This window comes from Phodopus roborovskii, unplaced genomic scaffold (genome assembly GCF_943737965.1).
Source record: "Phodopus roborovskii unplaced genomic scaffold, PHOROB, whole genome shotgun sequence".
NCBI classification, from domain to species: Eukaryota; Metazoa; Chordata; class Mammalia; order Rodentia; family Cricetidae; genus Phodopus; species Phodopus roborovskii.
The window spans coordinates 15,825,019-15,837,317 of NW_026126549.1; positions in this window are offsets into that span (position 1 = coordinate 15,825,019).

The window sequence follows — 12,299 nt, forward strand, 5'->3', positions numbered from 1 at the left end:
GGGGAAAATACCAACCCACATACGAAGTCAAGAACAGAATAGCATTGCTCTCTCTTCAGCAACCCTAAAAGCCAGGAAGTCCAGCAAAAAACAAAAACAAGGAAGGGTTTATTCTAAACCCTGAAAGTTAATAGCTGTCAGACAAGATTGCTATGTTTATCAACATCATCTCTTAAATTTTATGGGAAATAACAATTTGAGTTTTTTTTAAAAAAGTGATTTATGACAAGTCTGCTAGAATTCCAGAACATAGTTAAATGAGTACTATATATGCACAGAGGAAGGGAAAGGCAGTATCACCTGTGAAACTACATAAAACAGAGCAACTCATGAAAAGAGTACATGAACAAAGAACAGACTTATTCTGATGCTCTGCAAAAACTCAACCAAGGACATGTGGTTTATTCTTGGATTTCAGTGTGATTCATTATTAGAATATGACTCCTTTAATATCACTTGCTTAGATCGCTTTAGCTGTATATGTCTTTAAATAGTACAATCATTTTAACTTTAAAATAATCCTTCAGTAATTCTACATTTTTCTATTTCACAAACAAGTTTTTAAAAAGTTTGCCAAATTTTATATTAAATATCTGTGGCTTTTTTTTAATGGGGCCCTTTTGGATTTATTGAGTGATTGTAAGTGAAGAGAGGATCTAGTACCATTGAATGTTCTAATCAATTTTTGAACAAAATATTGAAATTGGTTATGCCCTGAGTGAGTTCTCTTGGGAGAAACTTAAGTTTTCTAATATAGAAGGTCAGTAAATGTTTGAATGAATAAAAACAAAATAAATATTAAATAAGTAAATGCATATTGTTGGAGATAATCTGGAAAGTTTAGTGGATAGGATAAAATAAATCTAATGCACACTATGTTACTTCTCACACACACACACACATGCACACACATGCACACACATGCACAAAATAAACATGAAAGTGACTTGGAGAACAAAGATATTGAGCTATCTAAAACTTTTCTTTCATAAAAGAGTAAGTTTCGCTTATTTAATTTTATTTCATTTAATACTTTTTCAAGACAGTGTTTCTCTGTATAGCCCCAGTTGTCCTGGAACTCACTTTGGAGAGCAGCCTGCCTCTGTGTCCTTAGTGCTGGGATTAAAGGTGTGTGCCACCACCACCTGGCCCAGAATAAAGTTTATAAATTCAAGAACTTAGTAAATTACCTTGAAATACTATATTCTTAAATCTATGAATTGAGTTTTACAGTAGCCTAGGAAAACTGACACACAAGGAAAATCACTAACATCCTCGTGAATAAATGGCCTTATACAAAGAAGATTCTCAAGCTTTTGAAGTCTCTAAAGAAATATTTAGTTTCAGAAATACTGTAGTAATTATATATTTCCATGAAAAGTAAGCATTCACCCACATTTATAATTAGTGAAAATTTTGTCCCTTTTCAAGGTAAAAGGAGGAGCTTCTCTCTACATAATGAAAATTATCCACAAAACAAATGACACAAACTAAATAAAAAGAAAACAGAGCTATAGAAAATCACAGTAAGAGAAAGTGGAATCAGTTTATGCCAATACAGACTACAATGAAAGTAGTTATGCTTATGTAATGTATTGTAGATGTCACACTTCTAGACATGTTAAATGACAACATAATTTAAACTGGGGGCAGAGAGAGCAAATGTGGGAGGAAATAGCAATGTTTCCTTCAGTGTGCTTAGGAGGGATGCAAATATTTTTAAAATCTGAAATATGTAGTTTTAAAATAACTCTCTTTAGACAAGCAAGTCTTCAAAATTTTACCTCCCACATACATTTTCTTGCTAAGTATTATTGGCTTTGTTCCACATGAGGCAGGAATGAAAAATCAGGGTGGAGAGCAGTAGGAACCAAGAGATTTGTAGCAGGTCAATCCTTAGCATCAGTCTCACACTTGGTTACTCAGTCCTTCAAATTCCAATGGCAAAGTCTGCCTCTTTCAGTCTAGGTTGCACTGAGGTGGGCATCCCAGCAGTCAGTGCACAGGTCCAGAACAGAAAGCAAGGCTAACCAGAAGCTTGCAATGTGCCCTAAGTTGGGGAAATGGAGCAAACTGCCTTAGGCTCTGCTACTGTTTGGTGGCCAGAACAATCTATGTACAGGTTTTTGAAATATACATCATCACCTCTATGAGTTCAAGGCCATTCTGGGCTACAGAGAGAGAGAGAGAGAGGGAGGGAGGGAGGGAGGGAGGGAGGGAGGGAGGGAGGGAGAACCAGAACCAGAACCACCAGGACACACACAGAAACCCGATCTCAGAAAAAAAAAGAAACAAAAAACAACAAAACAAAATAAGAAAGAAATACCTGTCATCAAATAGCCTTCCTGACTGATGGCAAAGTGGGTTGTCAGTTGTTTTGTAAAATCATATTACAATTTTTGACCATTTCATAGCTGTGTACAAGATATTGTAGCTGTAGTCACCTGTCATTACCCTTCCATCCCCTCCCATCTGCTGCATCCTTTCTTCCTCTTTGCAACAAGCCTTTCTCCTACCATGTCTTCATTTTGTGCTTGTCTGTGTTTACTTAGAGTCTCTTTTGTGAGTGTGGGTGTAATTTATTGGATCATGGGCAACTTTCAAGTAGCCACATCATTGAAGAAAATGACTCCCTTTCTCCCATGAACAATAACTTCTGAAAGCTCTTCAGTAAGGAATGGGTACTTCTGAGTCCCTCTTTCCATCTGTGATGGAATAGTGATGGGCCCAGTCTTGTGTGGGTCCTGGGTGAATGGGTAGCTCTTTCAGTCTCCTTCTGCCCACTCTTCCATGATGTAGGGGTGGTCATTTCTTTTTTAACTTTTGCTAGGATTTCACACGTTTTTTTTTTCTTCTTCAAACATTAGGTTTAAACCAAGTATATAGCTCTCCTTACTATTATGTGATACATTTTAGTATACTAAAAACTTCGCTTAAGAAACAAAGATACATTTTGTTATTTCTAATTTAAATATTTAAACTGTGCTTGAGGTAGGTCTTGTATGCCTGTGTGTGTGTGTGTGTGTGTGTGTGTGTGTGTGTGTGTACAGACATACACACACAGGCACAGGGACATACGTGTGTTTATTCTTAAGTTTCAGTTCAGCTTCTTCCTTTGAAGTCAGAGAAATTCAATTCAAAGTTTAAGAATTACTTAAATACTATTTTTTATGGCCTAACTTAGTCCTATGGCTGTCAATACGTGAATAAAGGGAGAATAGAATAATGTCAGTTAAAACAAATTATTGAGTAATGAATACATAAATTTCTGGAAATTTTGGTCTTTTTTTCTGTAGTTTTTTTCTTTACTTCATCTCATTTTGTTTGACCTTTTAAATAAAAGAATATTTTTGCATAAAATATAATTCTACAAAATATTGGCATAAACAAATACTTACATCCTAAATACTTTTTTTTACACATTGAATGTTCCCCTTCCATGGGTAAGATATTAGATGTGAAGACATTATTCTGTATGAGTTTGTCTGTGTGTCTGTGAGAATCCTAAGGATCCAGTCAATGATTTTGCTTTTGCCACTGTTGTCTATTAGTTATTCCTAACTCACTTGTATCTGAATGGAAAAATGAGAAATATAGATGTCATGTTTTCATGTGACTACTTCTCATCACAACAAAAATTAAAACTCATGAACACATGTATTTTTATGTGACATATGTGGCATTTCAGAAAGAAAATAAGACAGTGTTACAGTCATTCTTCTAATGCGCCTAAGCTTTTCTCTTCATAAAGAAGCTGGCAAAAAAAAAAAAAAAAAAAGGTGGAATGCATACATTTATTTTCTTTTCAGTTACAAAAATGTCATGAATATCTACAGAGGCTTATCTTCTACAATAATATGCAATGCTAAGTGTTTCATACCCCAGAACAACCTGAGAGAGAGATTGCACTCTACATAATTATGCAAATAGATTTTTAAAAGAAAAAGTAAAAAGCAGAAATGACAATATGCTAATATGGCAGCAGTGTTGAATGGATGAGGATTATTAAAAATGAAGTGTTTGTTCATGCCCAGAGCCTTTTTACTTCCTTTTTTATTTTTTTCATGGCATACATACCTCCAAAGGAAATATTCAAGAAAGAAAAGCTCCAATGTGTAATTACCATAATTATACTTTTTCATCTTAAAATCCTTTCTATACCCCTAGAATAAATATTATATGCACTATGGTGTACCATAATTAAAGTAAATGTTCAAAGAAGTGATGCTTTGATTGCTATTTGCTATGTATTCTACCTAATGAGGCAGAATGACACAGTGTACATGTATGGGGTGTCTATTTATTATTATTGTTGTTATTAATTAGCACGATGGCTTTGACTAACCTTAATTAAAAATCTTCATAAAATGATTCTATCCCACTGCATAGAACCCACCACAGGAATATACAACTAAAATTAATATTGAGGCGGTGAATAATTTAGACTACTTCCCCAAGAAATGTCTTAAAAACAAGCTTTCAAATGGAGATAAGGCTCACAAAAGAACATCAGAGTCTATCAATAGCTGCAAGCCCTTTGCCCAGCTATGTGAGCGTACTGTTTAATTATGGATCAAGTTTGGTCTTTAGTGCCATGACCACTGTGGATTATTCCTCCCAGCTTCTTCTATAAGACCACGCTGAGCTGGGTGATGCTTAGATGCAGTTCACTTGCCTGTACTCTCCAGAGTACATAAAGAAAGGAAAGATGCAGGAAAGGGGAAAGCATGTGGAACACTTTTTATCTGAGTAAAACATTGTATTATTCTAAAACAAACTGTAGCTCATTATGAGTAAAAAGTTCAAGGGCCCACATGGGACTAAGACTGTAATAAACAAGATTGACCCAATTGCAGAAATGGAATTGTTCTTTAGCTGACCACATCCCTCATTTGCAGAACCACAGTGACTAGCATCAGTGATCACCTGAGACCTCCATGTGGACTCACTGTGAAAACCAGTAAAATGGTTATCTTCTTCTTGGACAAAGGAACAATATGTATTTTCTGAAGTCTAGAATTTCTGATTTTAACTCAGAAAATAAAAATAAATTTGGAGTTCATTTCAGAAATTTCCTGAAGTCTAGAATTTCTGATTTTAACGCAGAAAATAAAAGTACATTTGGAGTTCATTTCAGAGGCTGTCACGTATGGATAATGGACTTGAAAATAGTAGTATAAAGATGTGCTGGCTTTCTTTTCCCAAGAAATTCACTATGTTTGTAGCAGTCATTTCTAAGGGTTTCCATTCCACATCTAGAACATGGAGGGACATAAATATTGACAGGCTTTATATGTACAAACAAGATATCACCACATACCCCCTTTTTTGTCTAAAGATAAAAAAGTTATAATTAACATAAGAAAAACATATACAATAAGTGCAATAACTATATATATATATATATATATATATATACAATGTATACAGACAATAGGTACATTAACAGTGTATAGTACATTTGCATTTAAAAAGTTCAGAGAAAATACCCCATTATCTATCCTATACTGGTGAGTTCAAAGTCTTGTACCTACTTTACTTGCTATTCTAATTTGCATTATCAAATTATCTTTTAATGTCCTTTATACTTTACACATTTTTAGTAAGTTTCTTTTCTCAGTCTGATGAACAATGAAAACTATACCTAAAATGTATGGGGATACGTACACATATACATACACACACACACACACACACACACACACACATGCACAAACACACACCTGGGTTCATGGCTCTGCTGCAGCTTCAGTCTGTGTTGTGTTGATGTCGGTGGTACCTGTTACCACCAAAGACTGAAAGGATAGGGCTGCATGGAATTGGCCCCACCTCTCACTGGCTGCAACTCTAGAGAGAACTGGTCCTGCTCCTACACCTTTCTCTGGAAGCACAATAGAGTTGACACTCTTCACAGGAGCTTGGGCAAGATGGCCCTGAGGTCATGAGAATGGGGGAGCCTGTCCTGCCCAACCCTTGTCTGCCATGTGGTGGCATGACTGAGGGAAAGATGGTCTCCTAGTTACCACCAACACCACCACCTGGCCCTGATGTCCTGAGAGTGGGAGAGCTGTCCCTGTCCTTCACCATCTGCAGCACTCAGGAGACTGGCTCCTGCACCTCACCAGGGCAACACAGAGGAGCTGGCCCCAGTACTGTAGGTGTTGGGTGAGCCCACCTGAGGGCATGAGAGCCAGAGAACCAGCCTCAACCCTTGTTCCTTGATGCATAAGGTGACCTGACTGGGGCTATGTTGGAGAGCTCACCCTGGTGGTGAGGATGGAGTAACAACTGGTGGACTGACTAAACCTGCAACTACCCTAACCCAGTTCCAGGGTTATGAGTTGGATCACCCCAAATTCCATCCCATCTATGAGCTGATGGAGCAAGGAAAGGAGCACACCTGCAAACCCCAAGCTTCAGCATCTCCATAACGCAGAGCAACAACAGGATACCCAAGAGGAGTCCCAGTGAGGGCCCAGGATCGATAGTGTAACAGAGACCAGAGGCATACAACCAGCCCAATGACTCATTGCACTGAACACTTGAAAGTAAAGATGTATGGACTGAAGAGTATACTGTGTGACTTGCTGTGAACCATTACAACTTCCACAATGAGATTTTGTTTCTCTCTCTCTTAAATTTTATTTTACTTTGGAGGGGAGATTACAAGGGTAGAGGGAAGGGAGATGAATGGAATTAAGATGCATGATTTGTAAGCCACAAAGAATAAATGCACTTAAAAAAAGAAACAAACAAAATAATATACATACAACTGAATGTTATAATGAACTGCCGTTGAATATCTATCAGCCCAGTTTCCATAATTGCCACCATCCTGTCACTCTTTTATCATTTTCTGCTTTAACGGCTGACAGTTGCACATTCTCTCTTGTTTTATAATATTTCACATGATTTTAAAGTAGTTTAAAATGCACAAGTGAGGCAGGCAGGTGCAGAGGTGTATATCTTTAATCTCAGCCACTGAGGAGGCAGAGTCAGGTATATCTCTGTGAGTTTAAGGCCATCCTGGTCTATATACTTGAATATATATATATATTCAAGTATATATTTTAGGAAACTTCTACAGTAATTGGTTTCAATATAACTTTTCCATAAGGTCCTTAATGTTCCTTTTTAAGTAATGGAACCATTTTGCTTCTTAACCATTTTCCCAAAGGTAAGTCATAGGCATGTAGTCCATCATGCCAGGCTGCTTCTCGCATCATCACATCTGTGAGAATCATTCATGTTGTATCAATAATTCATTCTTTTCATTGAAGAAGAAGAGATGGTTTATTGTGCTAATTTATCACATCTTCCCAATATTTCTACTTGGGTTATTTCCATTAGTGAATTAAACAAATGAAAATATGACAGATAGTTTTAGTCATTTCTATGTGCATTTCCCTTGTTATAAGTTCAGGAGTATAAAATAAGTGGAGGCATGTATTCAGCTTTGAAGTAGCTGTAAACTTTTTTTCTTCAAGGGATTGTAACATTTTACACTTGCAGGGACAACACATGATGGCTCCGTACGTACTTCAGCTGCTACTCGCAGCTGAGTATTAATTATTGGGTATTGCTTATCTATAATAGAACTCATGCTATGAGTTTTACAAATGCAAATACCATGCAAGCAACACAAGCACATCATGAGTCACAATATACAGTGTTATCTTCACTCAGTAACATTTCCTTGAGCCCCTTTGTTACAAGGCTTCATGAATTCCAAACTTTGACAACTACTTATAAATCCCAGTCCCTCTGTATGTATATTTCTTGGAAGGGCCTATCAGTGGAATTTTACAGTAGATAGTGTAGTGAGATATCTACCCTGCCCATACTTGTTATACTGACAACGCCCTTTGGGGCATGGGGATAGGTGCGGGCATGACCTAGGGGACTAGGTCGGAGCCTTGGACACTCTTACTTCCTGGTCAGAGACAGAGAGCATCTGAAGGCATCCTTGGGACAGGAACCTGCAGTGGTCATCTGTTTCTGGTGCAAGTGATTTCTCCCCAAATAAGCATTCATCAGCCTATCATTTCCCAGATTCTTATTTACCAGGCTTTAAGATAGATTTAAAAAAAAATTGAGCTGTGATTCATCCTCATCTTTAATCAATTTTCATCCCTTGCCATTGTTTTCATTCCTCTTGATCCTCCTCCAATGTCAGAGGTACCAATTCACCTGTTGGAGTCACATGCATTGGCTTCAGTTTTAACCAATTGTGAACACAGTCCCTATAAACAAATGCATTCAGGACTTTATGAGAACATACATTTGAATTCCCCCTGGAGATATGCCTAGGACTTGATTATAGGCTGTGGCAAGCATATGCTTAACTGTACAGAAAGCAGCCAACTCCTTTCTAAAGTGAATGTGCCATTTTGCAACATGCCTTCCCCAAATCCGTGAGGGTTCCAATAGCTCTGCATGTGCACATGACTCACCATATCTGTGGGATTTTTTCCTCCCAGTTTTAGTTATTTTAACAAGTATGAGAATTATCTTGTTATGGTTTCAATCTTAGTCCCCCCAAGGACAGATACTGAATGTCTTTTCGTGTTTTACTGTCACCCACTTGTCTTCTTGGTTGAAGGTGCTGCACTGCTCTCTAATCCAGTGGTTTTTTTAAGGTTTTTTTTTAATTTATGTTTTTTTTTTAATTCTAGATACACACCTTTAACCAGACACAATATACAAGCTATTTTAAGCCAGTGTAAGTTTGTCATTTTAGTACTTTGGCAATATTGCTTGTAAATCAGAACTTTTAGCTCTATTGAAGTCAAATTCATCAGTTTCCGATTTTATGGATTGTGATATTGTTGGATTTGATTTGACATGTTCCTGTTATATCTGAGGAATCTTTAATAATCAACGGGTATTAAAATTAAAATTGTTTTCTTCTAAAATATTTTTATATTTTGGTCATTTTATTTCTGTTGTTGTTGTTGTTGGTAGTGGTGGTGGTGGTGTGTGTATGTGTATGTGTGTTAATGTGGTGTATGTACATGTGTGTATGGAGGGCAGTACACACATGTGCACACATGTAGAAAACTGAAGACACATCTGTGCACATCTGTGTCTTTATAATTCCCCATTTTGCTATTTTTAATTAAAAATGTGTACATTCACTGATCTAGTGGAGGACATGCATAGATGTCAGAGGGTAACTTGTGAGACTTGGCTCTGTCTTTCATTGTGTGGCCCCTGGGACTGGCTGTAAGCACCTTTACCTTCTCAACCAGTTCATCAACCCTCCACCTAACTTTTTCAGGCAGAGTATCTCACTGAACTTGGAGATCACCACTTCAGCTAGCCTGGATGGCCAGTATGCTTCCAGCTTCCATGATCCACCTGTCTTTTCTCTCAACACCAGGGTTATAGGATTATGTCCATGTGCCATGGGGGTACTAGGGTTACAGACACATGTGGCCATACTAGGTACAAACCTGCAACATTAACTTGCAAACCATACCAATATTAAACCATGTTTTCTTAAATAATGCTCTTAAACTATTGTAAGACTTGCTTAATTAGGAAAGCTCATGAAAAAAAATTTTTTTTTGTTTTGTTATGTATCACTCCTGCTGGCTTTTACACAAATTTTCCAAGATTGCTGCTCTCCCATTTGAAAGCACTTTTCCAAGCCAGTGTGCAACTAAATGTAAAATTCATTCCTCCAAACCAATTTCAGTTCAGGGGTTCCAGATTGTAGAAAAGATGCAGAGAAGGCAAAGCAGCATCAGTCACCAAAGCAAAACATCTCCTAGCTGTTATTCTTACAAGTATGTGTAAATCTATCTCAGAGTGAAAATACCCATATGCTGGGCTATTGGGATGGCTCAGCCAGTAAAACCACATGGCTAGTTGAACAATTTTGACATCTCACAAATATTAAATTAATGGAACCAGCATACCTCTCAATATTGGCTTTGCGTTCGTTGAGCATGTGTTGCATTGTTGTGTTGTTTTATGATAGCTTTTGGAAATCTGTTATTTGGTCAATTTGGAACATTTATATGTAACTATATGAGGTTGTTATTAGTAAGCTAGTTCTTTAAAAGAAAATTTAGATTCATTTTTGAGTGTATGAATGTTTCCTTGCACATTCTTATGATGACATAAAACTCAGAAGATAGTTTCAGATCTCCCGGCACCAGAATTATGGATGGTTGTGGCAGCATGTTGGTACCAAACTCACGTCCTCTGTAAAACAGTAAGTGCTCTTAAGCACTGAGCAATCCCCTCTAGCCACATGATGATTACTTTGGATTGTCCATTTGATTGGCTTGACAAGGACTGAGCAGATTCTTATAGCACCAGTCAGATCGTGTCCATGAGGGTTTCTCAAGATGCATAAGTAAGAGTTGGAAAGACCTGCCTTGTTGTGGGTGACAAGAGACCTCAACAGAATATATACAAAAACAGGAGGAAAGCACCCAGCATGTGTTTCCCGCTTACCACAGTGTCATTGTCTCTGCTCCATCAAGCCCTCCTTACAGTATCGGACTGAAACCTATGATGTGTAAACCAAAATAAATCTTTCCCCTTTAAGCTGTTTTTCTGAGTCTATCACAGTGATGAAAAGTCCAACTCACCTAGGCTCAGAGCAGCTCACTTTCTCACTTGCTTCTTCTGTGAAAACTCATTAAGCCATCTTTTAACCATATGTCAGCTCACAACAGCTCTCAGTTTTCATTCATCTGAGGATTTTGTGTCCCCTTTTTCCAGGAAAGTTCCAGTGCATACAAAACCCATAGCAGAAAGCTCTTGTCTTTCGGCCCTTGACCAAGTTTAAGTGAGAAATCTGCCAGCAGCACTGAAGCCGGCCTTCCCTTGTGTTTTCTCTCTTACTTTTTCTTCTCTCACTAGCATATCTTAGATGTGCCCAGAAGTTTAATCAAACTCTGCCTTGCTATTTTTTGATTGTTTTTCATTGTTGCATCTGTTTGTGGATTGATCACATACCGCCATTTCACCAACTTTAGAGCTTCTCTAGTGATTAGAGTTTAGAAGACTCTGGACTTTGCTCCTTCCCCTTTTATTTTAGACTCTGACACTGCAGATGCAGGGCCACCGCCTTCCCACAGGGCTTTGTGACTGTCCACCTTCTGCTCACAGCGATTCCTCTCTGTCCTACGCATGCATGCGTCCTCGCCTTCACGGATAGGATCGTCTTCCACCATCTCTGCTTCGCTGTTGTGTTGTCTTCTGCTGTCGCTACTTTTGAGTTCTGCATTGTTCATTTGTCACCTCCCTTTGTCTGACATCTACACTTTACCAAGCTTTTCTATGGTATCATTTATTTCAAGAGAATTTATAAATCCTTTTAAAAACCACTTTTATGGTGGCCTCTTTAAAATTCATTATCAGATGATCTGATTCACCTCAACTTTCAGGTCAGCTGATTGCCTGTTCTCATGCAATTTATAATTTGCATGGCTTTTGGTAGGAAAGGTGACTTTCGCTGATATCGGGGATATTTTGTCTAGTACACTAAGAATTTCTTTTGGAATTCTACTTAGTTTCTTTTAACATGTAGTGACTTTGTATAGTCTTGATGTGCAGGTCTCCTCTGGCTGTTAGAATGTGTGGCTTCGGTAACAATAGGACTTTGGGAATCTATGAACTGCTGTCTTTTAGTTTTGTCCTCCATGTCACTAGGACTCTCCTCTCTCGCCTGGTACTGCTAGAGTTTACTGAAGAAGCTTTTCTACAGCAGGGTAGGTAGCTGGTGACATTTGATGAGTAAGGACTCAGACCTATGGAAGGAAGAACATTGACTAGGTTGGAGTGTTTTGTGAATGTTTCCATGCCCTGTGATCCCTATTGGTTGCAAATTTGATTTCCTTTGCTAAATCCCAGCCTGGGTGATTTCTTCTGGAAACTTTGAAAGAGAAGCCATTTTCTATTTTTTCCATTTCTTTAATAGTGACCAATATGCCATATTTTTGGTTCATCTTTCCACGTTCAAAACCAACAACATATTCATATTACGAATGAGAATGGCCCTCATAGGCTCATATGTTTGAATGCTTGTTCTCCAGAAAGTGGAACTGTTGAAGAAAGATAAGTGTGTGTGGCCTTGTTGAAGGAGGTGTAGCTTGGTTGTATATCACTGGGCAGTGGGCTTTGAGGTTTCAAAGGCCCACTATAGAGCTGCTCTTCCCCACCCCTCCATGCCACTTGCCTGCCTACAACGTGTACATCAGGATGTAAAAGCTCTCAGTACTGTTCCAGTGCCATGTCTGTCTGCTTCCTGTCCTGCCATGATGATCATGGACCAACCCTGT